Source organism: Haliotis asinina, chromosome 1 (assembly GCF_037392515.1).
Source record: "Haliotis asinina isolate JCU_RB_2024 chromosome 1, JCU_Hal_asi_v2, whole genome shotgun sequence".
NCBI lineage: Eukaryota > Metazoa > Mollusca > Gastropoda > Lepetellida > Haliotidae > Haliotis > Haliotis asinina.
The window spans coordinates 68,328,671-68,354,297 of record NC_090280.1 but is presented as its reverse complement, the minus strand read 5'-3'; positions in this window follow the sequence as shown (position 1 = coordinate 68,354,297).

The window sequence follows — 25,627 nt, the reverse complement described above, 5'->3', positions numbered from 1 at the left end:
TGTATGTGTGTTGAAATGTTGTGGTGTGTTGGTGTGTGTCTGTGTTGGTGTTCTTTGGTATATGTACATATGTACGTTGGTGTGTGTGTGTTGTTGTGTTGGTGTTTGTGTGTTGGAGTGTATTGGTGTTTGTGTGTTTGTGTTGTGTCTCTGGGTTGGGTATGTGTTAGAGTGTGTGTGTGCAGGGGTGGGTGAGTTGGTGTGTTCGGTTTTCCTTTTTGTATTGGTGTATGTTTGTGTTGTGGTGTGTGTGTTCTTTCTTTGTTGGAGTGTATTGGTGTGTAACTGTTGGTGTCTGATGAAATGTATGTGTCTGTTTGAATGTTCTGTATGTTGGTTTGTTCTTTCTGTTGATATATGTGTTGGTGTGTCTGTGTGTGTCGACTTGTACTGATGTATGTGTGTTGAAATGTTGTTGTTTGTTGGTGGTGTGTTGGTGTTCTTTGGTATATGTGCGTGTGTACGTTGGTGTGTGTGTGTTGTTGTGTTGGTGTTTGTGTGTTGGAGTGTATTGGTGTTTGTGTGTTTGTGTTGTGTGTCCGGGTTTGTGTGTGTGTTTGTGTTTCCTGATATGTACTGGTGTGTTAGAGTGTGTGTGTTCTAGGCTCTTTGAGTTTGTGTGTTGTGTGTGTCTTTTTGTATTGGTGAATGTCTGTGTTCTGCTGTGTGTGTCTTCTTTGTTTGTTGGAGTGTATTGGTGGGTAACTGTTGGTGTCTGATGAAATGTATCTGTGTCTTTGAGTGTTCTATATGTTGGTTTGTTGTTTGTGTTGATACATGTGTTGGTGTCCCTGTGTGTGTCGGCGTGTATTGATGTATGTGTGTTGAAATGGTGTGGTGTGTTAGTGTGTGTGTGTTGGTGTTCTTTGGTATATGTGCGTGTGTACGTTGGTGTGTGTGTGTGTTGTTGTGTTGGTGTTTGTGTGTTGAGTCTTTTGGTGTTTGCATGTTTATGTTGTGTCTGTGGGTTTGTGTGTGTCGGAGTGTATTGATGTATGTGTGTTGAAATGTTGTGGTGTGTTGGTGTGTGTCTGTGTTGGTGTTCTTTGGTATATGCACATATGTACGTTGGTGTGTGTGTGTTGTTGTGTTGGTGTTTGTGTGTTGGAGTGTATTGGTGTTTGTGTGTTTGTGTTGTGTCTCTGGGTTGGGTATGTGTTAGATGGTGTGTGTGCAGGGGTGGGTGAGTTGGTGTGTTCGGTTTTCCTTTTTCTATTGGTGTATGTTTGTGTTGTGGTGTGTGTGTTCTTTCTTTGTTGGAGTGTATTGGTATGTAACTGTTGGTGTCTGATGAAATGTATGTGTGTGTTTGAATGTTCTGTATGTTGGTTTGTTCTTTCTGTTGATATATGTGTTGGTGTGTCTGTGTGTGTCGACTTGTACTGATGTATGTGTGTTGAAATGTTGTTGTTTGTTGGTGGTGTGTTGGTGTTCTTTGGTGTATGTGCGTGTGTACGTTGGTGTGTGTGTGTTGTTGTGTTGGTGTTTGTGTGTTGGAGTGCATTGGTGTTTGTGTGTTTGTGTTGTGTGTCCGGGTTTGTGTGTGTGTTTCTGTTTGCTGATATGTACTGGTGTGTTAGAGTGTGTGTGTTCTAGGCTCTTTGAGTTTGTGTGTTGTGTGTGTCTTTTTGTATTGGTGTATGTCTGTGTTCTGCTGTGTGTGTCTTCTTTGTTGGAGTGTATTGGTGGGTAACTGTTGGTGTCTGATGAAATGTATCTGTGTGTTTGAGTGTTCTATATGTCGGTTTGTTGTTTGTGTTGATACATGTGTTGGTGTCCCTGTGTGTGTCGGCGTGTATTGATGTATGTGTGTTGAAATGCTCTAGTGTGTTGGAGTGTGTTTGTGTTGGTGTCCTTTAATACATGTGCCTGTGTACGTTGGTGTGTGTGTGTTGTTGTGTTGGTGTTTGTGTGTTGAGTCTTTTGGTGTTTGCATGTTTATGTTGTGTCTGTGGGTTTGTGTGTGTCGGAGTGTATTGATGTATGTGTGTTGAAATGTTGTGGTGTGTTGGTGTGTGTCTGTGTTGGTGCTCTTTGGTATATGTACATATGTACGTTGGTGTGTGTGTGTTGTTGTGTTGGTGTTTGTGTGTTGGAGTGTGTTGGTGTTTGTAGCTTTGTGTTGTGTGTCTGGGTTGGGTGTGTGTTTGTGTTTGCTGATTTGTGTTAGGGTGTTTGTGTGCAGGGGTGGGTGAGTTGGTGTCTTGGGTGTGTCTTTTTCTATTGGTGAATGTTTGTGTTCTTCTGTGTGTATCTTCTTTCTTTGTTGGAGTGTATTGGTGTGTAACTGTTGGTGTCTGATGAAATGTATGTGTGTGTTTGAATGTTCTGTATGTTGGTTTGTTCTTTCTGTTGATATATGTGTTGGTGTGTCTGTGTGTGTCGACTTGTACTGATGTATGTGTGTTGAAATGTTGTTGTTTGTTGGTGGTGTGTTGGTGTTCTTTGGTATATGTGCGTGTGTACGTTGGTGTGTGTGTGTGTTGTTGTGTTGGTGTTTGTGTGTTGGAGTGTATTGGTGTTTGTGTGTTTGTGTTGTGTGTCCGGGTTTGTGTGTGTGTTTGTGTTTCCTGATATGTACTGGTGTGTTAGAGTGTGTGTGTTCTAGGCTCTTTGAGTTTGTGTGTTGTGTGTGTCTTTTTGTATTGGTGTATGTCTGTGTTCTGCTGTGTGTGTCTTCTTTGTTGGAGTGTATTGGTGGGTAACTGTTGGTGTCTGATGAAATGTATCTGTGTGTTTGAGTGTTCTATATGTTGGTTTGTTGTTTGTGTTGATACATGTGTTGGTGCCCCTGTGTGTGTCGGCGTGTATTGATGTATGTGTGTTGAAATGGTGTGGTGTGTTAGTGTGTGTGTGTTGGTGTTCTTTGGTATATGTGCGTGTGTACGTTGGTGTGTGTGTGTGTGTTGTTGTGTTGGTGTTTGTGTGTTGAGTCTTTTGGTGTTTGCATGTTTATGTTGTGTCTGTGGGTTTGTGTGTGTCGGAGTGTATTGATGTATGTGTGTTGAAATGTTGTGGTGTGTTGGTGTGTGTCTGTGTTGGTGTTCTTTGGTATATGTACATATGTACGTTGGTGTGTGTGTGTTGTTGTGTTGGTGTTTGTGTGTTGGAGTGTATTGGTGTTTGTGTGTTTGTGTTGTGTCTCTGGGTTGGGTATGTGTTAGAGTGTGTGTGTGCAGGGGTGGGTGAGTTGGTGTGTTCGGTTTTCCTTTTTGTATTGGTGTATGTTTGTGTTGTGGTGTGTGTGTTCTTTCTTTGTTGGAGTGTATTGGTGTGTAACTGTTGGTGTCTGATGAAATGTATGTGTCTGTTTGAATGTTCTGTATGTTGGTTTGTTCTTTCTGTTGATATATGTGTTGGTGTGTCTGTGTGTGTCGACTTGTACTGATGTATGTGTGTTGAAATGTTGTTGTTTGTTGGTGGTGTGTTGGTGTTCTTTGGTATATGTGCGTGTGTACGTTGGTGTGTGTGTGTTGTTGTGTTGGTGTTTGTGTGTTGGAGTGTATTGGTGTTTGTGTGTTTGTGTTGTGTGTCCGGGTTTGTGTGTGTGTTTGTGTTTCCTGATATGTACTGGTGTGTTAGAGTGTGTGTGTTCTAGGCTCTTTGAGTTTGTGTGTTGTGTGTGTCTTTTTGTATTGGTGAATGTCTGTGTTCTGCTGTGTGTGTCTTCTTTGTTTGTTGGAGTGTATTGGTGGGTAACTGTTGGTGTCTGATGAAATGTATCTGTGTCTTTGAGTGTTCTATATGTTGGTTTGTTGTTTGTGTTGATACATGTGTTGGTGTCCCTGTGTGTGTCGGCGTGTATTGATGTATGTGTGTTGAAATGGTGTGGTGTGTTAGTGTGTGTGTGTTGGTGTTCTTTGGTATATGTGCGTGTGTACGTTGGTGTGTGTGTGTGTTGTTGTGTTGGTGTTTGTGTGTTGAGTCTTTTGGTGTTTGCATGTTTATGTTGTGTCTGTGGGTTTGTGTGTGTCGGAGTGTATTGATGTATGTGTGTTGAAATGTTGTGGTGTGTTGGTGTGTGTCTGTGTTGGTGTTCTTTGGTATATGCACATATGTACGTTGGTGTGTGTGTGTTGTTGTGTTGGTGTTTGTGTGTTGGAGTGTATTGGTGTTTGTGTGTTTGTGTTGTGTCTCTGGGTTGGGTATGTGTTAGATGGTGTGTGTGCAGGGGTGGGTGAGTTGGTGTGTTCGGTTTTCCTTTTTCTATTGGTGTATGTTTGTGTTGTGGTGTGTGTGTTCTTTCTTTGTTGGAGTGTATTGGTATGTAACTGTTGGTGTCTGATGAAATGTATGTGTGTGTTTGAATGTTCTGTATGTTGGTTTGTTCTTTCTGTTGATATATGTGTTGGTGTGTCTGTGTGTGTCGACTTGTACTGATGTATGTGTGTTGAAATGTTGTTGTTTGTTGGTGGTGTGTTGGTGTTCTTTGGTATATGTGCGTGTGTACGTTGGTGTGTGTGTGTTGTTGTGTTGGTGTTTGTGTGTTGGAGTGCATTGGTGTTTGTGTGTTTGTGTTGTGTGTCCGGGTTTGTGTGTGTGTTTCTGTTTGCTGATATGTACTGGTGTGTTAGAGTGTGTGTGTTCTAGGCTCTTTGAGTTTGTGTGTTGTGTGTGTCTTTTTGTATTGGTGTATGTCTGTGTTCTGCTGTGTGTGTCTTCTTTGTTGGAGTGTATTGGTGGGTAACTGTTGGTGTCTGATGAAATGTATCTGTGTGTTTGAGTGTTCTATATGTCGGTTTGTTGTTTGTGTTGATACATGTGTTGGTGTCCCTGTGTGTGTCGGCGTGTATTGATGTATGTGTGTTGAAATGCTCTAGTGTGTTGGAGTGTGTTTGTGTTGGTGTCCTTTAATACATGTGCCTGTGTACGTTGGTGTGTGTGTGTTGTTGTGTTGGTGTTTGTGTGTTGAGTCTTTTGGTGTTTGCATCTTTATGTTGTGTCTGTGGGTTTGTGTGTGTCGGAGTGTATTGATGTATGTGTGTTGAAATGTTGTGGTGTGTTGGTGTGTGTCTGTGTTGGTGCTCTTTGGTATATGTACATATGTACGTTGGTGTGTGTGTGTTGTTGTGTTGGTGTTTGTGTGTTGGAGTGTGTTGGTGTTTGTAGCTTTGTGTTGTGTGTCTGGGTTGGGTGTGTGTTTGTGTTTGCTGATTTGTGTTAGGGTGTTTGTGTGCAGGGGTGGGTGAGTTGGTGTCTTGGGTGTGTCTTTTTCTATTGGTGAATGTTTGTGTTCTTCTGTGTGTATCTTCTTTCTTTGTTGGAGTGTATTGGTGTGTAACTGTTGGTGTCTGATGAAATGTATGTGTGTGTTTGAATGTTCTGTATGTTGGTTTGTTCTTTCTGTTGATATATGTGTTGGTGTGTCTGTGTGTGTCGACTTGTACTGATGTATGTGTGTTGAAATGTTGTTGTTTGTTGGTGGTGTGTTGGTGTTCTTTGGTATATGTGCGTGTGTACGTTGGTGTGTGTGTGTGTTGTTGTGTTGGTGTTTGTGTGTTGGAGTGTATTGGTGTTTGTGTGTTTGTGTTGTGTGTCCGGGTTTGTGTGTGTGTTTGTGTTTGCTGATATGTACTGGTGTGTTAGAGTGTGTGTGTTCTAGGCTCTTTGAGTTTGTGTGTTGTGTGTGTCTTTTTGTATTGGTGTATGTCTGTGTTCTGCTGTGTGTGTCTTCTTTGTTGGAGTGTATTGGTGGGTAACTGTTGGTGTCTGATGAAATGTATCTGTGTGTTTGAGTGTTCTATATGTTGGTTTGTTGTTTGTGTTGATACATGTGTTGGTGCCCCTGTGTGTGTCGGCGTGTATTGATGTATGTGTGTTGAAATGGTGTGGTGTGTTAGTGTGTGTGTGTTGGTGTTCTTTGGTATATGTGCGTGTGTACGTTGGTGTGTGTGTGTGTGTTGTTGTGTTGGTGTTTGTGTGTTGAGTCTTTTGGTGTTTGCATGTTTATGTTGTGTCTGTGGGTTTGTGTGTGTCGGAGTGTATTGATGTATGTGTGTTGAAATGTTGTGGTGTGTTGGTGTGTGTCTGTGTTGGTGTTCTTTGGTATATGTACATATGTACGTTGGTGTGTGTGTGTTGTTGTGTTGGTGTTTGTGTGTTGGAGTGTATTGGTGTTTGTGTGTTTGTGTTGTGTCTCTGGGTTGGGTATGTGTTAGAGTGTGTGTGTGCAGGGGTGGGTGAGTTGGTGTGTTCGGTTTTCCTTTTTGTATTGGTGTATGTTTGTGTTGTGGTGTGTGTGTTCTTTCTTTGTTGGAGTGTATTGGTGTGTAACTGTTGGTGTCTGATGAAATGTATGTGTCTGTTTGAATGTTCTGTATGTTGGTTTGTTCTTTCTGTTGATATATGTGTTGGTGTGTCTGTGTGTGTCGACTTGTACTGATGTATGTGTGTTGAAATGTTGTTGTTTGTTGGTGGTGTGTTGGTGTTCTTTGGTATATGTGCGTGTGTACGTTGGTGTGTGTGTGTTGTTGTGTTGGTGTTTGTGTGTTGGAGTGTATTGGTGTTTGTGTGTTTGTGTTGTGTGTCCGGGTTTGTGTGTGTGTTTGTGTTTCCTGATATGTACTGGTGTGTTAGAGTGTGTGTGTTCTAGGCTCTTTGAGTTTGTGTGTTGTGTGTGTCTTTTTGTATTGGTGAATGTCTGTGTTCTGCTGTGTGTGTCTTCTTTGTTTGTTGGAGTGTATTGGTGGGTAACTGTTGGTGTCTGATGAAATGTATCTGTGTCTTTGAGTGTTCTATATGTTGGTTTGTTGTTTGTGTTGATACATGTGTTGGTGTCCCTGTGTGTGTCGGCGTGTATTGATGTATGTGTGTTGAAATGGTGTGGTGTGTTAGTGTGTGTGTGTTGGTGTTCTTTGGTATATGTGCGTGTGTACGTTGGTGTGTGTGTGTGTTGTTGTGTTGGTGTTTGTGTGTTGAGTCTTTTGGTGTTTGCATGTTTATGTTGTGTCTGTGGGTTTGTGTGTGTCGGAGTGTATTGATGTATGTGTGTTGAAATGTTGTGGTGTGTTGGTGTGTGTCTGTGTTGGTGTTCTTTGGTATATGCACATATGTACGTTGGTGTGTGTGTGTTGTTGTGTTGGTGTTTGTGTGTTGGAGTGTATTGGTGTTTGTGTGTTTGTGTTGTGTCTCTGGGTTGGGTATGTGTTAGATGGTGTGTGTGCAGGGGTGGGTGAGTTGGTGTGTTCGGTTTTCCTTTTTCTATTGGTGTATGTTTGTGTTGTGGTGTGTGTGTTCTTTCTTTGTTGGAGTGTATTGGTATGTAACTGTTGGTGTCTGATGAAATGTATGTGTGTGTTTGAATGTTCTGTATGTTGGTTTGTTCTTTCTGTTGATATATGTGTTGGTGTGTCTGTGTGTGTCGACTTGTACTGATGTATGTGTGTTGAAATGTTGTTGTTTGTTGGTGGTGTGTTGGTGTTCTTTGGTATATGTGCGTGTGTACGTTGGTGTGTGTGTGTTGTTGTGTTGGTGTTTGTGTGTTGGAGTGCATTGGTGTTTGTGTGTTTGTGTTGTGTGTCCGGGTTTGTGTGTGTGTTTCTGTTTGCTGATATGTACTGGTGTGTTAGAGTGTGTGTGTTCTAGGCTCTTTGAGTTTGTGTGTTGTGTGTGTCTTTTTGTATTGGTGTATGTCTGTGTTCTGCTGTGTGTGTCTTCTTTGTTGGAGTGTATTGGTGGGTAACTGTTGGTGTCTGATGAAATGTATCTGTGTGTTTGAGTGTTCTATATGTCGGTTTGTTGTTTGTGTTGATACATGTGTTGGTGTCCCTGTGTGTGTCGGCGTGTATTGATGTATGTGTGTTGAAATGCTCTAGTGTGTTGGAGTGTGTTTGTGTTGGTGTCCTTTAATACATGTGCCTGTGTACGTTGGTGTGTGTGTGTTGTTGTGTTGGTGTTTGTGTGTTGAGTCTTTTGGTGTTTGCATCTTTATGTTGTGTCTGTGGGTTTGTGTGTGTCGGAGTGTATTGATGTATGTGTGTTGAAATGTTGTGGTGTGTTGGTGTGTGTCTGTGTTGGTGCTCTTTGGTATATGTACATATGTACGTTGGTGTGTGTGTGTTGTTGTGTTGGTGTTTGTGTGTTGGAGTGTGTTGGTGTTTGTAGCTTTGTGTTGTGTGTCTGGGTTGGGTGTGTGTTTGTGTTTGCTGATTTGTGTTAGGGTGTTTGTGTGCAGGGGTGGGTGAGTTGGTGTCTTGGGTGTGTCTTTTTCTATTGGTGAATGTTTGTGTTCTTCTGTGTGTATCTTCTTTCTTTGTTGGAGTGTATTGGTGTGTAACTGTTGGTGTCTGATGAAATGTATGTGTGTGTTTGAATGTTCTGTATGTTGGTTTGTTTTTTCTGTTGATATATGTGTTGGTGTGTCTGTGTGTGTCGACTTGTACTGATGTATGTGTGTTGAAATGTTGTTGTTTGTTGGTGGTGTGTTGGTGTTCTTTGGTATATGTGCGTGTGTACGTTGGTGTGTGTGTGTTGTTGTGTTGGTGTTTGTGTGTTGGAGTGTATTGGTGTTTGTGTGTTTGTGTTGTGTGTCCGGGTTTGTGTGTGTGTTTGTGTTTGCTGATATGTACTGGTGTGTTAGAGTGTGTGTGTTCTAGGCTCTTTGAGTTTGTGTGTTGTGTGTGTCTTTTTGTATTGGTGAATGTCTGTGTTCTGCTGTGTGTGTCTTCTTTGATTGTTGGAGTGTATTGGTGGGTAACTGTTGGTGTCTGATGAAATGTATCTGTGTGTTTGAGTGTTCTATATGTTGGTTTGTTGTTTGTGTTGATACATGTGTTGGTGTCCCTGTGTGTGTCGGCGTGTATTGATGTATGTGTGTTGAAATGGTGTGGTGTGTTAGTGTGTGTGTGTTGGTGTTCTTTGGTATATGTGCGTGTGTACGTTGGTGTGTGTGTGTGTTGTTGTGTTGGTGTTTGTGTGTTGAGTCTTTTGGTGTTTGCATGTTTATGTTGTGTCTGTGGGTTTGTGTGTGTCGGAGTGTATTGATGTATGTGTGTTGAAATGTTGTGGTGTGTTGGTGTGTGTCTGTGTTGGTGTTCTTTGGTATATGCACATATGTACGTTGGTGTGTGTGTGTTGTTGTGTTGGTGTTTGTGTGTTGGAGTGTATTGGTGTTTGTGTGTTTGTGTTGTGTCTCTGGGTTGGGTATGTGTTAGAGTGTGTGTGTGCAGGGGTGGGTGAGTTGGTGTGTTCGGTTTTCCTTTTTCTATTGGTGTATGTTTTTGTTGTGGTGTGTGTGTTCTTTCTTTGTTGGAGTGTATTGGTGTGTAACTGTTGGTGTCTGATGAAATGTATGTGTGTGTTTGAATGTTCTGTATGTTGGTTTGTTCTTTCTGTTGATATATGTGTTGGTGTGTCTGTGTGTGTCGACTTGTACTGATGTATGTGTGTTGAAATGTTGTTGTTTGTTGGTGGTGTGTTGGTGTTCTTTGGTATATGTGCGTGTGTACGTTGGTGTGTGTGTGTTGTTGTGTTGGTGTTTGTGTGTTGGAGTGTATTGGTGTTTGTGTGTTTGTGTTGTGTGTCCGGGTTTGTGTGTGTGTTTGTGTTTCCTGATATGTACTGGTGTGTTAGAGTGTGTGTGTTCTAGGCTCTTTGAGTTTGTGTGTTGTGTGTGTCTTTTTGTATTGGTGAATGTCTGTGTTCTGCTGTGTGTGTCTTCTTTGTTTGTTGGAGTGTATTGGTGGGTAACTGTTGGTGTCTGATGAAATGTATCTGTGTCTTTGAGTGTTCTATATGTTGGTTTGTTGTTTGTGTTGATACATGTGTTGGTGTCCCTGTGTGTGTCGGCGTGTATTGATGTATGTGTGTTGAAATGGTGTGGTGTGTTAGTGTGTGTGTGTTGGTGTTCTTTGGTATATGTGCGTGTGTACGTTGGTGTGTGTGTGTGTTGTTGTGTTGGTGTTTGTGTGTTGAGTCTTTTGGTGTTTGCATGTTTATGTTGTGTCTGTGGGTTTGTGTGTGTCGGAGTGTATTGATGTATGTGTGTTGAAATGTTGTGGTGTGTTGGTGTGTGTCTGTGTTGGTGTTCTTTGGTATATGCACATATGTACGTTGGTGTGTGTGTGTTGTTGTGTTGGTGTTTGTGTGTTGGAGTGTATTGGTGTTTGTGTGTTTGTGTTGTGTCTCTGGGTTGGGTATGTGTTAGAGTGTGTGTGTGCAGGGGTGGGTGAGTTGGTGTGTTCGGTTTTCCTTTTTCTATTGGTGTATGTTTGTGTTGTGGTGTGTGTGTTCTTTCTTTGTTGGAGTGTATTGGTATGTAACTGTTGGTGTCTGATGAAATGTATGTGTGTGTTTGAATGTTCTGTATGTTGGTTTGTTCTTTCTGTTGATATATGTGTTGGTGTGTCTGTGTGTGTCGACTTGTACTGATGTATGTGTGTTGAAATGTTGTTGTTTGTTGGTGGTGTGTTGGTGTTCTTTGGTATATGTGCGTGTGTACGTTGGTGTGTGTGTGTTGTTGTGTTGGTGTTTGTGTGTTGGAGTGCATTGGTGTTTGTGTGTTTGTGTTGTGTGTCCGGGTTTGTGTGTGTGTTTCTGTTTGCTGATATGTACTGGTGTGTTAGAGTGTGTGTGTTCTAGGCTCTTTGAGTTTGTGTGTTGTGTGTGTCTTTTTGTATTGGTGTATGTCTGTGTTCTGCTGTGTGTGTCTTCTTTGTTGGAGTGTATTGGTGGGTAACTGTTGGTGTCTGATGAAATGTATCTGTGTGTTTGAGTGTTCTATATGTCGGTTTGTTGTTTGTGTTGATACATGTGTTGGTGTCCCTGTGTGTGTCGGCGTGTATTGATGTATGTGTGTTGAAATGCTCTAGTGTGTTGGAGTGTGTTTGTGTTGGTGTCCTTTAATACATGTGCCTGTGTACGTTGGTGTGTGTGTGTTGTTGTGTTGGTGTTTGTGTGTTGAGTCTTTTGGTGTTTGCATGTTTATGTTGTGTCTGTGGGTTTGTGTGTGTCGGAGTGTATTGATGTATGTGTGTTGAAATGTTGTGGTGTGTTGGTGTGTGTCTGTGTTGGTGCTCTTTGGTATATGTACATATGTACGTTGGTGTGTGTGTGTTGTTGTGTTGGTGTTTGTGTGTTGGAGTGTGTTGGTGTTTGTAGCTTTGTGTTGTGTGTCTGGGTTGGGTGTGTGTTTGTGTTTGCTGATTTGTGTTAGGGTGTTTGTGTGCAGGGGTGGGTGAGTTGGTGTCTTGGGTGTGTCTTTTTCTATTGGTGAATGTTTGTGTTCTTCTGTGTGTATCTTCTTTCTTTGTTGGAGTGTATTGGTGTGTAACTGTTGGTGTCTGATGAAATGTATGTGTGTCTTTGAGTGTTCTGTATGTTGGTTTGTTTTTTCTGTTGATATATGTGTTGGTGTGTCTGTGTGTGTCGACTTGTACTGATGTATGTGTGTTGAAATGTTGTTGTTTGTTGGTGGTGTGTTGGTGTTCTTTGGTATATGTGCGTGTGTACGTTGGTGTGTGTGTGTTGTTGTGTTGGTGTTTGTGTGTTGGAGTGTATTGGTGTTTGTGTGTTTGTGTTGTGTGTCCGGGTTTGTGTGTGTGTTTGTGTTTGCTGATATGTACTGGTGTGTGTGTGTTCTAGGCTCTTTGAGTTTGTGTGTTGTGTGTGTCTTTTTGTATTGGTGAATGTCTGTGTTCTGCTGTGTGTGTCTTCTTTGTTTGTTGGAGTGTATTGGTGGGTAACTGTTGGTGTCTGATGAAATGTATCTGTGTGTTTGAGTGTTCTATATGTTGGTTTGTTGTTTGTGTTGATACATGTGTTGGTGTCCCTGTGTGTGTCGGCGTGTATTGATGTATGTGTGTTGAAATGGTGTGGTGTGTTAGTGTGTGTGTGTTGGTGTTCTTTGGTATATGTGCGTGTGTACGTTGGTGTGTGTGTGTTGTTGTGTTGGTGTTTGTGTGTTGAGTCTTTTGGTGTTTGCATGTTTATGTTGTGTCTGTGGGTTTGTGTGTGTCGGAGTGTATTGATGTATGTGTGTTGAAATGTTGTGGTGTGTTGGTGTGTGTCTGTGTTGGTGTTCTTTGGTATATGTACATATGTACGTTGGTGTGTGTGTGTTGTTGTGTTGGTGTTTGTGTGTTGGAGTGTATTGGTGTTTGTGTGTTTGTGTTGTGTCTCAGGGTTGGGTATGTGTTAGAGTGTGTGTGTGCAGGGGTGGGTGAGTTGGTGTGTTCGGTTTTCCTTTTTGTATTGGTGTATGTTTGTGTTGTGGTGTGTGTGTTCTTTCTTTGTTGGAGTGTATTGGTGTGTAACTGTTGGTGTCTGATGAAATGTATGTGTCTGTTTGAATGTTCTGTATGTTGGTTTGTTCTTTCTGTTGATATATGTGTTGGTGTGTCTGTGTGTGTCGACTTGTACTGATGTATGTGTGTTGAAATGTTGTTGTTTGTTGGTGGTGTGTTGGTGTTCTTTGGTATATGTGCGTGTGTACGTTGGTGTGTGTGTGTTGTTGTGTTGGTGTTTGTGTGTTGGAGTGTATTGGTGTTTGTGTGTTTGTGTTGTGTGTCCGGGTTTGTGTGTGTGTTTGTGTTTCCTGATATGTACTGGTGTGTTAGAGTGTGTGTGTTCTAGGCTCTTTGAGTTTGTGTGTTGTGTGTGTCTTTTTGTATTGGTGAATGTCTGTGTTCTGCTGTGTGTGTCTTCTTTGTTTGTTGGAGTGTATTGGTGGGTAACTGTTGGTGTCTGATGAAATGTATCTGTGTCTTTGAGTGTTCTATATGTTGGTTTGTTGTTTGTGTTGATACATGTGTTGGTGTCCCTGTGTGTGTCGGCGTGTATTGATGTATGTGTGTTGAAATGGTGTGGTGTGTTAGTGTGTGTGTGTTGGTGTTCTTTGGTATATGTGCGTGTGTACGTTGGTGTGTGTGTGTGTTGTTGTGTTGGTGTTTGTGTGTTGAGTCTTTTGGTGTTTGCATGTTTATGTTGTGTCTGTGGGTTTGTGTGTGTCGGAGTGTATTGATGTATGTGTGTTGAAATGTTGTGGTGTGTTGGTGTGTGTCTGTGTTGGTGTTCTTTGGTATATGCACATATGTACGTTGGTGTGTGTGTGTTGTTGTGTTGGTGTTTGTGTGTTGGAGTGTATTGGTGTTTGTGTGTTTGTGTTGTGTCTCTGGGTTGGGTATGTGTTAGATGGTGTGTGTGCAGGGGTGGGTGAGTTGGTGTGTTCGGTTTTCCTTTTTGTATTGGTGTATGTTTGTGTTGTGGTGTGTGTGTTCTTTCTTTGTTGGAGTGTATTGGTATGTAACTGTTGGTGTCTGATGAAATGTATGTGTGTGTTTGAATGTTCTGTATGTTGGTTTGTTCTTTCTGTTGATATATGTGTTGGTGTGTCTGTGTGTGTCGACTTGTACTGATGTATGTGTGTTGAAATGTTGTTGTTTGTTGGTGGTGTGTTGGTGTTCTTTGGTATATGTGCGTGTGTACGTTGGTGTGTGTGTGTTGTTGTGTTGGTGTTTGTGTGTTGGAGTGTATTGGTGTTTGTGTGTTTGTGTTGTGTGTCCGGGTTTGTGTGTGTGTTTGTGTTTGCTGATATGTACTGGTGTGTTAGAGTGTGTGTGTTCTAGGCTCTTTGAGTTTGTGTGTTGTGTGTGTCTTTTTGTATTGGTGTATGTCTGTGTTCTGCTGTGTGTGTCTTCTTTGTTGGAGTGTATTGGTGGGTAACTGTTGGTGTCTGATGAAATGTATCTGTGTGTTTGAGTGTTCTATATGTTGGTTTGTTGTTTGTGTTGATACATGTGTTGGTGTCCCTGTGTGTGTCGGCGTGTATTGATGTATGTGTGTTGAAATGGTGTGGTGTGTTAGTGTGTGTGTGTTGGTGTTCTTTGGTATATGTGCGTGTGTACGTTGGTGTGTGTGTGTGTTGTTGTGTTGGTGTTTGTGTGTTGAGTCTTTTGGTGTTTGCATGTTTATGTTGTGTCTGTGGGTTTGTGTGTGTCGGAGTGTATTGATGTATGTGTGTTGAAATGTTGTGGTGTGTTGGTGTGTGTCTGTGTTGGTGTTCTTTGGTATATGTACATATGTACGTTGGTGTGTGTGTGTTGTTGTGTTGGTGTTTGTGTGTTGGAGTGTATTGGTGTTTGTGTGTTTGTGTTGTGTCTCTGGGTTGGGTATGTGTTAGAGTGTGTGTGTGCAGGGGTGGGTGAGTTGGTGTGTTCGGTTTTCCTTTTTGTATTGGTGTATGTTTGTGTTGTGGTGTGTGTGTTCTTTCTTTGTTGGAGTGTATTGGTGTGTAACTGTTGGTGTCTGATGAAATGTATGTGTGTGTTTGAATGTTCTGTATGTTGGTTTGTTCTTTCTGTTGATATATGTGTTGGTGTGTCTGTGTGTGTCGACTTGTACTGATGTATGTGTGTTGAAATGTTGTTGTTTGTTGGTGGTGTGTTGGTGTTCTTTGGTATATGTGCGTGTGTACGTTGGTGTGTGTGTGTTGTTGTGTTGGTGTTTGTGTGTTGGAGTGTATTGGTGTTTGTGTGTTTGTGTTGTGTGTCCGGGTTTGTGTGTGTGTTTGTGTTTCCTGATATGTACTGGTGTGTTAGAGTGTGTGTGTTCTAGGCTCTTTGAGTTTGTGTGTTGTGTGTGTCTTTTTGTATTGGTGTATGTCTGTGTTCTGCTGTGTGTGTCTTCTTTGTTGGAGTGTATTGGTGGGTAACTGTTGGTGTCTGATGAAATGTATCTGTGTGTTTGAGTGTTCTATATGTCGGTTTGTTGTTTGTGTTGATACATGTGTTGGTGTCCCTGTGTGTGTCGGCGTGTATTGATGTATGTGTGTTGAAATGCTCTAGTGTGTTGGAGTGTGTTTGTGTTGGTGTCCTTTAATACATGTGCCTGTGTACGTTGGTGTGTGTGTGTTGTTGTGTTGGTGTTTGTGTGTTGAGTCTTTTGGTGTTTGCATGTTTATGTTGTGTCTGTGGGTTTGTGTGTGTCGGAGTGTATTGATGTATGTGTGTTGAAATGTTGTGGTGTGTTGGTGTGTGTCTGTGTTGGTGCTCTTTGGTATATGTACATATGTACGTTGGTGTGTGTGTGTTGTTGTGTTGGTGTTTGTGTGTTGGAGTGTGTTGGTGTTTGTAGCTTTGTGTTGTGTGTCTGGGTTGGGTGTGTGTTTGTGTTTGCTGATTTGTGTTAGGGTGTTTGTGTGCAGGGGTGGGTGAGTTGGTGTCTTGGGTGTGTCTTTTTCTATTGGTGAATGTTTGTGTTCTTCTGTGTGTATCTTCTTTCTTTGTTGGAGTGTATTGGTGTGTAACTGTTGGTGTCTGATGAAATGTATGTGTGTGTTTGAATGTTCTGTATGTTGGTTTGTTTTTTCTGTTGATATATGTGTTGGTGTGTCTGTGTGTGTCGACTTGTACTGATGTATGTGTGTTGAAATGTTGTTGTTTGTTGGTGGTGTGTTGGTGTTCTTTGGTATATGTGCGTGTGTACGTTGGTGTGTGTGTGTTGTTGTGTTGGTGTTTGTGTGTTGGAGTGTATTGGTGTTTGTGTGTTTGTGTTGTGTGTCCGGGTTTGTGTGTGTGTTTGTGTTTGCTGATATGTACTGGTGTGTTAGAGTGTGTGTGTTCTAGGCTCTTTGAGTTTGTGTGTTGTGTGTGTCTTTTTGTATTGGTGAATGTCTGTGTTCTGCTGTGTGTGTCTTCTTTGATTGTTGGAGTGTATTGGTGGGTAACTGTTGGTGTCTGATGAAATGTATCTGTGTGTTTGAGTGTTCTATATGTTGGTTTGTTGTTTGTGTTGATACATGTGTTGGTGTACCTGTGTGTGTCGGCGTGTATTGATGTATGTGTGTTGAAATGGTGTGGTGTGTTAGTGTGTGTGTGTTGGTGTTCTTTGGTATATGTGCGTGTGTACGTTGGTGTGTGTGTGTGTTGTTGTGTTGGTGTTTGTGTGTTGAGTCTTTTGGTGTTTGCATGTTTATGTTGTGTCTGTGGGTTTGTGTGTGTCGGAGTGTATTGATGTATGTGTGTTGAAATGTTGTGGTGTGTTGGTGTGTGTCTGTGTTGGTGTTCTTTGGTATATGTACATATGTACGTTGGTGTGTGTGTGTTGTTGTGTTGGTGTTTGTGTGTTGGAGTGTATTGGTGTTTGTGTGTTTGTGTTGTGTCTCTGGGTTGGGTATGTGTTAGAGTGTGTGTGTGCAGGGGTGGGTGAGTTGGTGTGTTCGGTTTTCCTTTTTCTATTGGTGTATGTTTTTGTTGTGGTGTGTGTGTTCTTTCTTTGTTGGAGTGTATTGGTGTGTAACTGTTGGTGTCTGATGAAATGTATGTGTGTGTTTGAATGTTCTGTATGTTGGTTTGTTCTTTCTGTTGATATATGTGTTGGTGTGTCTGTGTGTGTCGACTTGTACTGATGTATGTGTGTTGAAATGTTGTTGTTTGTTGGTGGTGTGTTGGTGTTCTTTGGTATATGTGCGTGTGTACGTTGGTGTGTGTGTGTTGTTGTGTTGGTGTTTGTGTGTTGGAGTGTATTGGTGTTTGTGTGTTTGTGTTGTGTGTCCGGGTTTGTGTGTGTGTTTGTGTTTCCTGATATGTACTGGTGTGTTAGAGTGTGTGTGTTCTAGGCTCTTTGAGTTTGTGTGTTGTGTGTGTCTTTTTGTATTGGTGAATGTCTGTGTTCTGCTGTGTGTGTCTTCTTTGTTTGTTGGAGTGTATTGGTGGGTAACTGTTGGTGTCTGATGAAATGTATCTGTGTCTTTGAGTGTTCTATATGTTGGTTTGTTGTTTGTGTTGATACATGTGTTGGTGTCCCTGTGTGTGTCGGCGTGTATTGATGTATGTGTGTTGAAATGGTGTGGTGTGTTAGTGTGTGTGTGTTGGTGTTCTTTGGTATATGTGCGTGTGTACGTTGGTGTGTGTGTGTGTTGTTGTGTTGGTGTTTGTGTGTTGAGTCTTTTGGTGTTTGCATGTTTATGTTGTGTCTGTGGGTTTGTGTGTGTCGGAGTGTATTGATGTATGTGTGTTGAAATGTTGTGGTGTGTTGGTGTGTGTCTGTGTTGGTGTTCTTTGGTATATGCACATATGTACGTTGGTGTGTGTGTGTTGTTGTGTTGGTGTTTGTGTGTTGGAGTGTATTGGTGTTTGTGTGTTTGTGTTGTGTCTCTGGGTTGGGTATGTGTTAGAGTGTGTGTGTGCAGGGGTGGGTGAGTTGGTGTGTTCGGTTTTCCTTTTTCTATTGGTGTATGTTTGTGTTGTGGTGTGTGTGTTCTTTCTTTGTTGGAGTGTATTGGTATGTAACTGTTGGTGTCTGATGAAATGTATGTGTGTGTTTGAATGTTCTGTATGTTGGTTTGTTCTTTCTGTTGATATATGTGTTGGTGTGTCTGTGTGTGTCGACTTGTACTGATGTATGTGTGTTGAAATGTTGTTGTTTGTTGGTGGTGTGTTGGTGTTCTTTGGTATATGTGCGTGTGTACGTTGGTGTGTGTGTGTTGTTGTGTTGGTGTTTGTGTGTTGGAGTGCATTGGTGTTTGTGTGTTTGTGTTGTGTGTCCGGGTTTGTGTGTGTGTTTCTGTTTGCTGATATGTACTGGTGTGTTAGAGTGTGTGTGTTCTAGGCTCTTTGAGTTTGTGTGTTGTGTGTGTCTTTTTGTATTGGTGTATGTCTGTGTTCTGCTGTGTGTGTCTTCTTTGTTGGAGTGTATTGGTGGGTAACTGTTGGTGTCTGATGAAATGTATCTGTGTGTTTGAGTGTTCTATATGTCGGTTTGTTGTTTGTGTTGATACATGTGTTGGTGTCCCTGTGTGTGTCGGCGTGTATTGATGTATGTGTGTTGAAATGCTCTAGTGTGTTGGAGTGTGTTTGTGTTGGTGTTCTTTAATACATGTGCCTGTGTACGTTGGTGTGTGTGTGTTGTTGTGTTGGTGTTTGTGTGTTGAGTCTTTTGGTGTTTGCATGTTTATGTTGTGTCTGTGGGTTTGTGTGTGTCGGAGTGTATTGATGTATGTGTGTTGAAATGTTGTGGTGTGTTGGTGTGTGTCTGTGTTGGTGCTCTTTGGTATATGTACATATGTACGTTGGTGTGTGTGTGTTGTTGTGTTGGTGTTTGTGTGTTGGAGTGTGTTGGTGTTTGTAGCTTTGTGTTGTGTGTCTGGGTTGGGTGTGTGTTTGTGTTTGCTGATTTGTGTTAGGGTGTTTGTGTGCAGGGGTGGGTGAGTTGGTGTCTTGGGTGTGTCTTTTTCTATTGGTGAATGTTTGTGTTCTTCTGTGTGTATCTTCTTTCTTTGTTGGAGTGTATTGGTGTGTAACTGTTGGTGTCTGATGAAATGTATCTGTGTCTTTGAGTGTTCTATATGTTGGTTTGTTGTTTGTGTTGATACATGTGTTGGTGTCCCTGTGTGTCGGCGTGTATTGATGTATGTGTGTTGAAATGGTGTGGTGTGTTAGTGTGTGTGTGTTGGTGTTCTTTGGTATATGTGCGTGTGTACGTTGGTGTGTGTTTGTGTTGTTGTGTTGGTGTTTGTGTGTTGAGTCTTTTGGTGTTTGCATGTTTATGTTGTGTCTGTGGGTTTGTGTGTGTCGGAGTGTATTGATGTATGTGTGTTGAAATGTTGTGGTGTGTTGGTGTGTGTCTGTGTTGGTGTTCTTTGGTATATGTACATATGTACGTTGGTGTGTGTGTGTTGTTGTGTTGGTGTTTGTGTGTTGGAGTGTATTGGTGTTTGTGTGTTTGTGTTGTGTCTCTGGGTTGGGTATGTGTTAGAGTGTGTGTGTGCAGGGGTGGGTGAGTTGGTGTGTTCGGTTTTCCTTTTTGTATTGGTGTATGTTTGTGTTGTGGTGTGTGTGTTCTTTCTTTGTTGGAGTGTATTGGTGTGTAACTGTTGGTGTCTGATGAAATGTATGTGTGTGTTTGAATGTTCTGTATGTTGGTTTGTTCTTTCTGTTGATATATGTGTTGGTGTGTCTGTGTGTGTCGACTTGTACTGATGTATGTGTGTTGAAATGTTGTTGTTTGTTGGTGGTGTGTTGGTGTTCTTTGGTATATGTGCGTGTGTACGTTGGTGTGTGTGTGTTGTTGTGTTGGTGTTTGTGTGTTGGAGTGTATTGGTGTTTGTGTGTTTGTGTTGTGTGTCCGGGTTTGTGTGTGTGTTTGTGTTTCCTGATATGTACTGGTGTGTTAGAGTGTGTGTGTTCTAGGCTCTTTGAGTTTGTGTGTTGTGTGTGTCTTTTTGTATTGGTGAATGTCTGTGTTCTGCTGTGTGTGTCTTCTTTGTTTGTTGGAGTGTATTGGTGGGTAACTGTTGGTGTCTGATGAAATGTATCTGTGTCTTTGAGTGTTCTATATGTTGGTTTGTTGTTTGTGTTGATACATGTGTTGGTGTCCCTGTGTGTGTCGGCGTGTATTGATGTATGTGTGTTGAAATGGTGTGGTGTGTTAGTGTGTGTGTGTTGGTGTTCTTTGGTATATGTGCGTGTGTACGTTGGTGTGTGTGTGTGTTGTTGTGTTGGTGTTTGTGTGTTGAGTCTTTTGGTGTTTGCATGTTTATGTTGTGTCTGTGGGTTTGTGTGTGTCGGAGTGTATTGATGTATGTGTGTTGAAATGTTGTGGTGTGTTGGTGTGTGTCTGTGTTGGTGTTCTTTGGTATATGTACATATGTACGTTGGTGTGTGTGTGTTGTTGTGTTGGTGTTTGTGTGTTGGAGTGTATTGGTGTTTGTGTGTTTGTGTTGTGTCTCTGGGTTGGGTATGTGTTAGAGTGTGTGTGTGCAGGGGTGGGTGAGTTGGTGTGTTCGGTTTTCCTTTTTGTATTGGTGTATGTTTGTGTTGTGGTGTGTGTGTTCTTTCTTTGTTGGAGTGTATTGGTGTGTAACTGTTGGTGTCTGATGAAATGTATGTGTGTGTTTGAATGTTCTGTATGTTGGTTTGTTCTTTCTGTTGATATATGTGTTGGTGTGTCTGTGTGTGTCGACTTGTACTGATGTATGTGTGTTGAAATGTTGTTGTTTGTTGGTGGTGTGTTGGTGTTCTTTGGTATATGTGCGTGTGTACGTTGGTGTGTGTGTGTTGTTGTGTTGGTGTTTGTGTGTTGGAGTGTATTGGTGTTTGTGTGTTTGTGTTGTGTGTCCGGGTTTGTGTGTGTGTTTGTGTTTGCTGATATGTACTGGTGTGTTAGAGTGTGTGTGTTCTAGGCTCTTTGAGTTTGTGTGTTGTGTGTGTCTTTTTGTATTGGTGAATGTCTGTGTTCTGCTGTGTGTGTCTTCTTTGTTTGTTGGAGTGTTTTGGTGGGTAACTGTTGGTGTCTGATGAAATGTATCTGTGTGTTTGAGTGTTCTATATGTTGGTTTGTTGTTTGTGTTGATACATGTGTTGGTGTCCCTGTGTGTGTCGGCGTGTATTGATGTATGTGTGTTGAAATGGTGTGGTGTGTTAGTGTGTGTGTGTTGGTGTTCTTTGGTATATGTGCGTGTGTACGTTGGTGTGTGTGTGTGTTGTTGTGTTGGTGTTTGTGTGTTGAGTCTTTTGGTGTTTGCATGTTTATGTTGTGTCTGTGGGTTTGTGTGTGTCGGAGTGTATTGATGTATGTGTGTTGAAATGTTGTGGTGTGTTGGTGTGTGTCTGTGTTGGTGCTCTTTGGTATATGTACATATGTACGTTGGTGTGTGTGTGTTGTTGTGTTGGTGTTTGTGTGTTGGAGTGTGTTGGTGTTTGTAGCTTTGTGTTGTGTGTCTGGGTTGGGTGTGTGTTTGTGTTTGCTGATATGTGTTAGGGTGTTTGTGTGCAGTGGTGGGTGAGTTGGTGTCTTGGGTGTGTCTTTTTCTATTGGTGAATGTTTGTGTTCTTCTGTGTGTATCTTCTTTCTTTGTTGGAGTGTATTGGTGTGTAACTGTTGGTGTCTGATGAAATGTATGTGTGTGTTTGAATGTTCTGTATGTTGGTTTGTTTTTTCTGTTGATATATGTGTTGGTGTGTCTGTGTGTGTCGACTTGTACTGATGTATGTGTGTTGAAATGTTGTTGTTTGTTGGTGGTGTGTTGGTGTTCTTTGGTATATGTGCGTGTGTACGTTGGTGTGTGTGTGTTGTTGTGTTGGTGTTTGTGTGTTGGAGTGTATTGGTGTTTGTGTGTTTGTGTTGTGTCTCTGGGTTGGGTATGTGTTAGAGTGTGTGTGTGCAGGGGTGGGTGAGTTGGTGTGTTCGGTTTTCCTTTTTCTATTGGTGTATGTTTTTGTTGTGGTGTGTGTGTTCTTTCTTTGTTGGAGTGTATTGGTGTGTAACTGTTGGTGTCTGATGAAATGTATGTGTGTGTTTGAATGTTCTGTATGTTGGTTTGTTCTTTCTGTTGATATATGTGTTGGTGTGTCTGTGTGTGTCGACTTGTACTGATGTATGTGTGTTGAAATGTTGTTGTTTGTTGGTGGTGTGTTGGTGTTCTTTGGTATATGTGCGTGTGTACGTTGGTGTGTGTGTGTTGTTGTGTTGGTGTTTGTGTGTTGGAGTGTATTGGTGTTTGTGTGTTTGTGTTGTGTGTCCGGGTTTGTGTGTGTGTTTGTGTTTCCTGATATGTACTGGTGTGTTAGAGTGTGTGTGTTCTAGGCTCTTTGAGTTTGTGTGTTGTGTGTGTCTTTTTGTATTGGTGAATGTCTGTGTTCTGCTGTGTGTGTCTTCTTTGTTTGTTGGAGTGTATTGGTGGGTAACTGTTGGTGTCTGATGAAATGTATCTGTGTCTTTGAGTGTTCTATATGTTGGTTTGTTGTTTGTGTTGATACATGTGTTGGTGTCCCTGTGTGTGTCGGCGTGTATTGATGTATGTGTGTTGAAATGGTGTGGTGTGTTAGTGTGTGTGTGTTGGTGTTCTTTGGTATATGTGCGTGTGTACGTTGGTGTGTGTGTGTGTTGTTGTGTTGGTGTTTGTGTGTTGAGTCTTTTGGTGTTTGCATGTTTATGTTGTGTCTGTGGGTTTGTGTGTGTCGGAGTGTATTGATGTATGTGTGTTGAAATGTTGTGGTGTGTTGGTGTGTGTCTGTGTTGGTGTTCTTTGGTATATGCACATATGTACGTTGGTGTGTGTGTGTTGTTGTGTTGGTGTTTGTGTGTTGGAGTGTATTGGTGTTTGTGTGTTTGTGTTGTGTCTCTGGGTTGGGTATGTGTTAGAGTGTGTGTGTGCAGGGGTGGGTGAGTTGGTGTGTTCGGTTTTCCTTTTTCTATTGGTGTATGTTTGTGTTGTGGTGTGTGTGTTCTTTCTTTGTTGGAGTGTATTGGTATGTAACTGTTGGTGTCTGATGAAATGTATGTGTGTGTTTGAATGTTCTGTATGTTGGTTTGTTCTTTCTGTTGATATATGTGTTGGTGTGTCTGTGTGTGTCGACTTGTACTGATGTATGTGTGTTGAAATGTTGTTGTTTGTTGGTGGTGTGTTGGTGTTCTTTGGTATATGTGCGTGTGTACGTTGGTGTGTGTGTGTTGTTGTGTTGGTGTTTTTGTGTTGGAGTGCATTGGTGTTTGTGTGTTTGTGTTGTGTGTCTGGGTTGGGTGTGTGTTTGTGTTTGCTGATTTGTGTTAGGGTGTTTGTGTGCAGGGGTGGGTGAGTTGGTGTCTTGGGTGTGTCTTTTTCTATTGGTGAATGTTTGTGTTCTTCTGTGTGTATCTTCTTTCTTTGTTGGAGTGTATTGGTGTGTAACTGTTGGTGTCTGATGAAATGTATCTGTGTCTTTGAGTGTTCTATATGTTGGTTTGTTGTTTGTGTTGATACATGTGTTGGTGTCCCTGTGTGTCGGCGTGTATTGATGTATGTGTGTTGAAATGGTGTGGTGTGTTAGTGTGTGTGTGTTGGTGTTCTTTGGTATATGTGCGTGTGTACGTTGGTGTGTGTTTGTGTTGTTGTGTTGGTGTTTGTGTGTTGAGTCTTTTGGTGTTTGCATGTTTATGTTGTGTCTGTGGGTTTGTGTGTGTCGGAGTGTATTGATGTATGTGTGTTGAAATGTTGTGGTGTGTTGGTGTGTGTCTGTGTTGGTGTTCTTTGGTATATGTACATATGTACGTTGGTGTGTGTGTGTTGTTGTGTTGGTGTTTGTGTGTTGGAGTGTATTGGTGTTTGTGTGTTTGTGTTGTGTCTCTGGGTTGGGTATGTGTTAGAGTGTGTGTGTGCAGGGGTGGGTGAGTTGGTGTGTTCGGTTTTCCTTTTTGTATTGGTGTATGTTTGTGTTGTGGTGTGTGTGTTCTTTCTTTGTTGGAGTGTATTGGTGTGTAACTGTTGGTGTCTGATGAAATGTATGTGTGTGTTTGAATGTTCTGTATGTTGGTTTGTTCTTTCTGTTGATATATGTGTTGGTGTGTCTGTGTGTGTCGACTTGTACTGATGTATGTGTGTTGAAATGTTGTTGTTTGTTGGTGGTGTGTTGGTGTTCTTTGGTATATGTGCGTGTGTACGTTGGTGTGTGTGTGTTGTTGTGTTGGTGTTTGTGTGTTGGAGTGTATTGGTGTTTGTGTGTTTGTGTTGTGTGTCCGGGTTTGTGTGTGTGTTTGTGTTTCCTGATATGTACTGGTGTGTTAGAGTGTGTGTGTTCTAGGCTCTTTGAGTTTGTGTGTTGTGTGTGTCTTTTTGTATTGGTGAATGTCTGTGTTCTGCTGTGTGTGTCTTCTTTGTTTGTTGGAGTGTATTGGTGGGTAACTGTTGGTGTCTGATGAAATGTATCTGTGTCTTTGAGTGTTCTATATGTTGGTTTGTTGTTTGTGTTGATACATGTGTTGGTGTCCCTGTGTGTGTCGGCGTGTATTGATGTATGTGTGTTGAAATGGTGTGGTGTGTTAGTGTGTGTGTGTTGGTGTTCTTTGGTATATGTGCGTGTGTACGTTGGTGTGTGTTTGTGTTGTTGTGTTGGTGTTTGTGTGTTGAGTCTTTTGGTGTTTGCATGTTTATGTTGTGTCTGTGGGTTTGTGTGTGTCGGAGTGTATTGATGTATGTGTGTTGAAATGTTGTGGTGTGTTGGTGTGTGTCTGTGTTGGTGTTCTTTGGTATATGTACATATGTACGTTGGTGTGTGTGTGTTGTTGTGTTGGTGTTTGTGTGTTGGAGTGTATTGGTGTTTGTGTGTTTGTGTTGTGTCTCTGGGTTGGGTATGTGTTAGAGTGTGTGTGTGCAGGGGTGGGTGAGTTGGTGTGTTCGGTTTTCCTTTTTGTATTGGTGTATGTTTGTGTTGTGGTGTGTGTGTTCTTTCTTTGTTGGAGTGTATTGGTGTGTAACTGTTGGTGTCTGATGAAATGTATGTGTGTGTTTGAATGTTCTGTATGTTGGTTTGTTCTTTCTGTTGATATATGTGTTGGTGTGTCTGTGTGTGTCGACTTGTACTGATGTATGTGTGTTGAAATGTTGTTGTTTGTTGGTGGTGTGTTGGTGTTCTTTGGTATATGTGCGTGTGTACGTTGGTGTGTGTGTGTTGTTGTGTTGGTGTTTGTGTGTTGGAGTGTATTGGTGTTTGTGTGTTTGTGTTGTGTGTCCGGGTTTGTGTGTGTGTTTGTGTTTGCTGATATGTACTGGTGTGTTAGAGTGTGTGTGTTCTAGGCTCTTTGAGTTTGTGTGTTGTGTGTGTCTTTTTGTATTGGTGAATGTCTGTGTTCTGCTGTGTGTGTCTTCTTTGTTTGTTGGAGTGTTTTGGTGGGTAACTGTTGGTGTCTGATGAAATGTATCTGTGTGTTTGAGTGTTCTATATGTTGGTTTGTTGTTTGTGTTGATACATGTGTTGGTGTCCCTGTGTGTGTCGGCGTGTATTGATGTATGTGTGTTGAAATGGTGTGGTGTGTTAGTGTGTGTGTGTTGGTGTTCTTTGGTATATGTGCGTGTGTACGTTGGTGTGTGTGTGTGTTGTTGTGTTGGTGTTTGTGTGTTGAGTCTTTTGGTGTTTGCATGTTTATGTTGTGTCTGTGGGTTTGTGTGTGTCGGAGTGTATTGATGTATGTGTGTTGAAATGTTGTGGTGTGTTGGTGTGTGTCTGTGTTGGTGCTCTTTGGTATATGTACATATGTACGTTGGTGTGTGTGTGTTGTTGTGTTGGTGTTTGTGTGTTGGAGTGTGTTGGTGTTTGTAGCTTTGTGTTGTGTGTCTGGGTTGGGTGTGTGTTTGTGTTTGCTGATATGTGTTAGGGTGTTTGTGTGCAGTGGTGGGTGAGTTGGTGTCTTGGGTGTGTCTTTTTCTATTGGTGAATGTTTGTGTTCTTCTGTGTGTATCTTCTTTCTTTGTTGGAGTGTATTGGTGTGTAACTGTTGGTGTCTGATGAAATGTATGTGTGTGTTTGAATGTTCTGTATGTTGGTTTGTTTTTTCTGTTGATATATGTGTTGGTGTGTCTGTGTGTGTCGACTTGTACTGATGTATGTGTGTTGAAATGTTGTTGTTTGTTGGTGGTGTGTTGGTGTTCTTTGGTATATGTGCGTGTGTACGTTGGTGTGTGTGTGTTGTTGTGTTGGTGTTTGTGTGTTGGAGTGTATTGGTGTTTGTGTGTTTGTGTTGTGTGTCCGGGTTTGTGTGTGTGTTTGTGTTTCCTGATATGTACTGGTGTGTTAGAGTGTGTGTGTTCTAGGCTCTTTGAGTTTGTGTGTTGTGTGTGTCTTTTTGTATTGGTGAATGTCTGTGTTCTGCTGTGTGTGTCTTCTTTGTTTGTTGGAGTGTATTGGTGGGTAACTGTTGGTGTCTGATGAAATGTATCTGT